The sequence below is a fragment of the Hemibagrus wyckioides genome, linkage group LG11 (genome assembly GCF_019097595.1).
Source record: "Hemibagrus wyckioides isolate EC202008001 linkage group LG11, SWU_Hwy_1.0, whole genome shotgun sequence".
Classification (NCBI taxonomy): domain Eukaryota; kingdom Metazoa; phylum Chordata; class Actinopteri; order Siluriformes; family Bagridae; genus Hemibagrus; species Hemibagrus wyckioides.
The window spans coordinates 3,112,140-3,116,731 of record NC_080720.1 but is presented as its reverse complement, the minus strand read 5'-3'; positions in this window follow the sequence as shown (position 1 = coordinate 3,116,731).

Sequence of the window (4,592 nt, the reverse complement as noted above, 5' to 3'; positions counted from 1 at the left end):
CATTTTGTGTTTTTCTCTTTTTTCTTCCACACGGCTGTAGTGCTACAGCTCTGTCCTTTGGCTAACACGGCTAACACAGATGTGGGGTTGTGTGTAGCAGCTAATATATATTGAATACAATGGAATACAATTTGTCCAAGGGTTATGAATAATTTTGAGCACAACTGTATATATACTCCTATGCTGCAGGGGGTGCTGTTACAGTCTCTATACAGCCACATGATGAAGATTGATGCTCCTCAGAATCATGCTAAGGATCGTGGAATGAATCGGTTTGGGTTCGTACCTCGTTTTTGTGCTGTGTAGCGAGTTTATTAGCTTCAGAGTTGATTCAGTGCGTGACATAAGACATCCTCACGGCATCATGGAATCAGATCCAATATCATCTTCACGTGACAAACGCTGAGACCTCCAGGACCTGATTTTGAGGATTATTATCTACAACATCTACAAGACAAGTTCTTGATTCACAATTTATTTTCTCTCTCTTGAAGACAAAACCCTCATGTTACCCATATTCTGAAGATGTCTGAGAATCTTCAGCTTCAACTCTACAGACGCTGGAGACTCCTTCCCTTACTGTTGAATAAACATCTTATAGAAATTCAACCATCGCAAATCCATTCAGGAGGAGCGCCCACTGTATGAGTCCTTGTGGACGAGCTGTTGCTATGGAAACGATCACGTATTGGAAAGACCGTGATAATATAAACCCGTGGGCTGATCGATCAACCAATCAGAATCCAGAGTTCAAAAATAACTGTATTTACTTCGTAGTTTTCTGTTTATACTAAAACGTGATCACGTCGTGAGAAAGCTGTTAGCTGTAATGTTACAGGATTCCGCTTGATTTCAGCAAAACATCATTAATTTGTGTCTCGGATCACGCTAGGTCTCGCTAAGATATCATTTGAACACAATTTTGGACAAAGGTAAGGGAAAAGCTCACAGTGTTTCAGACTGAAAATAACAGCTAGGAGCAAAACCGGAGGAAAGTGAGCAATAACGCACGATCAGACCTGTGAGTTATGCTTGCGGCTGCGTTATAATTCACTCCTGAGCGGCGTATCGATGATTCAGCGCTAGTCATTATGTGAGTCCTAACAGCTCTTGTGTGTAGAGAAACTCTCGCGAGTGTGAAACACGTGATAAGAAATCTCTGCCTTCTCAGCCTCTTTTCTTTCACTTCCTGACTGATAGCATCATGTAATGAGCTCTACAAGGGAAAAAAAAAGAAGCCACAGTGACAGTGACTACACGTCTGTGCCGCTTTCGCTCGTCAAAATCGTAGCATGTTAACGAGACGGACAACTGGCTCCATGCGTGGAGGTTGTGTGTTTTGGTGTTTGTTTTTTTATAAAAATATCATCAGAAGTGAGTCCCAGGCTCCCTGATAATGACTTGTAGTAGAATTATTAATAAAAGGCTAAAGGGGAGTTATATTGGACAAAATATTTCACTAATAGAGAAAACCTGAACAGATGGAGAAATGAACATCGCTCTCTGCTAAACAGACATTTCTAAGAAACCCGGCAGTGACTCGCGGCTCATTGACCCAGACGAATGGCTAACTTCACAACGGAGACGGTTTTTATTTCTTCTTTTTCTCAGCCTTCGTGTTTGAGGAGCAAGGTCACTGTGGAGTGAATGTGTTTCCAAGATACTGACGTTATCCACTCCATAACCCTGCTCTCACTCTCACTATATGGTCAAAAGTATGTGCACCCCTGACCCTGACCCTCATACCTGATCAACATCTTATTCATCGTTCTGTCCGGTTAGAATGAGCTCTTCCCTTCCCTTCCCTTCCCGTCCCGTCCCGGTTGTTGTGCTTATCAAACCTGAACCATTTTTGCTTGGTTACACAGTGCCATGTGTTCCCCAGGTAAGCCCCACACATGCACCTGGCCATCCACATGACAGTTTTGGTGCTTTCGGTGGTGCGCAGGGGTCAACATGGGCACTCTGACTGGTCTGCGGCTATGTGGCCCCATACACAACAAACTGATGCACTGTGTATTCTGACACTTTCTATCAGAACCAGCATTAACTTCTTCAGCAGATTGAGCAACAGTAGCTCGTCTGTTGGATCGGATCACACGGGCCAGCCTTCACTCCCCACGTGCATCAATGAACCTTGACCGTCCATGACCCTGTCACCGGTTCACCACTGTTCCTTCCTTGGACCACTTTTGATAGATACTGACCACTGCAGACCGGGAACACCCCACAAGAGCTGCAGTTTTGGAGATGCTCTGATCCAGTGGTCTAGCCATCACAATTTGGCCCTTCATCAAACTCGCTCAAATCCTTACACTTGTCCATTTTTCCTGCTTCTAACATCAAGTTTGAGGACAAAATGTTGACTTGCTGCCTAATATATCCCACCCACTAACAGGTGCCATGATGAGGAGATACTCAGTCTTATTCACTTCACCTGTCACTGGTCATAATGTTATACCTGATCAGTGTACTTCTTTCACTTTTGCTTGAAGAAATGTATTTGATTAGATTCTGAATTCTTGCTATAAATCAAGATCTTGGCATCCTTAGAGCATTTATTTAAAAAAAAGCCCAATTTGGCAACCCTGTCATTATCTGTCCTGTCTGCTGAACATGGGGCAGCATGATTCTTTGCCCAGTGGACTCCCATCAGCGATTGTTGCAGTTCACACTTTTGACCACTTTTGAACGTCAAATTTACATTAAAAAAAATAATTACGCCACTGCTCCTGACCAATCAGAATCAAGCATTTGTACAGGTGAGACAGTGTAATGTGACGCTTGGTTAAGTTTTAAATTTTCTTTATTTTATGAAATAAATAATAAATAAATAGAGTCCCTACAGTGTCTTTTTGATGCTCTTGTGTCCATGGTAGGAGCTCTGGGTGGTGTATAGAGTGTGGTCAGCATGCTTGCTCTGACCGGTAGGCTGCTCCGTTCACACTAAGCTGTGATGATCTGTGAGATCTGACTCCTTTCTTTCAGTAGAGTGTTTCTGTGAGTTGGAGAGCAGCTGAAGGTTGATGTGATGTCTAATCACACTCTGACCTGACTGTGAGGATGATTAGACCTGAATGATCCTAAATGAAGTGGAACATCATCATAAAGACGATGGACTCTAAAGCAAAGGCAATAAAACACTCCATAAAAGCCGCGTTATCACACCGCGCACTCTCACACACCCATCCGCACTAATGAAGCCTGACGCTGCCTGCTGAATAACAGATTTATTTAAAGTCCGACTGTGTGTGTGTGTGTGTGTGTGGGTTTTTTTTAAATCCAGTCTCTCGTGTGTAATGGACCTCTGAGCTGGTTACACAGACGACCTTGAGACGCCATCGTTTCCATGGCTACGGTGGACTTTTCCTTTCAAAATATCAATTTTTATCAATCAACAAATATCAATCACGAAATACTGGGATTTCAGAAGAAACTCAGGGCAAATAATTTAATACAATAATAATGTCTATCTATCTATCTATCTATCTATCTATCTATCTATCTATCTATCTATCTATCTATCTATCTATCTATCTATCTATCTATCTATCTATCTATCTATCTATCTATCTATCTATCTATCTATCTATCTATCTATCTATCTATCTAGCTACCTACCTACTTAGTTAATGCATTCAATTTCCCTTTAAACAATCCAGCAACTTAGAAAAAGAAATTCACACAACTAAACTATTTATCTATCTATCTATCTATCTATCTATCTATCTATCTATCTATCTATCTATCTATCTGTCTGTCTGTCTGTCTGTCTGTCTATCTGTCTATCTGTCTATTTAATTAATTCAATTTCCCTACAAAATCCAGCAACATCAAAAACAAATAACACAAAAAGCACACTATCTATCTATTTATTTATTTATTTATTCATTCATTCATCTGTCTATTTAATGCATTCAATTTGATTTATTTATTTATTTTTCTGAGACAGAAACAAATGTTGAATTTGAAACGATGTTGTTGTTGTTGTTGTTGTTTTGTTGTTGTGTAAGTAAATCCAGAACTAAGTGTGTGCTGTGACAATAATAATAAATACAAAGGAAAATAGATAAATATATACAAAAATGCGCATTGTTTTCTCATTGCTTTCACAACAATTACAAATGAAATATTAATTAAATATTTGTGATATTTTTATGTGGCTGGATATTATAAAGGGATGTTGAATGCAATAAATAAATAAACAAATAAATATATAATAGCAACAATAGTAATATTCAGGAAGGCTTTTAAAAATGAACATTTAAATAATTAATAAATAAATATTGTTGTTTTAACGTGGTTTGATTTGATAAAAACACACTAAATACCAAAAACAAACAAATTAATTAATTAATCAAATAAGAAAATAAATGTATAAATACATAAAATAAAGACATGACTGACTAAACAGAAGAGATATATTAATAAATATTTTTTATATATTATATATTGGATTTTTGAAATGCACTTAATAAATAAGTAAACCAAAAAGAAACAAATAAACAGATAATTATATTACATTTTGACAAAGGCACACTGAATACCAGAAATAAGGAAATTAGTAAATTTCTAAATTAATAAATAACAAC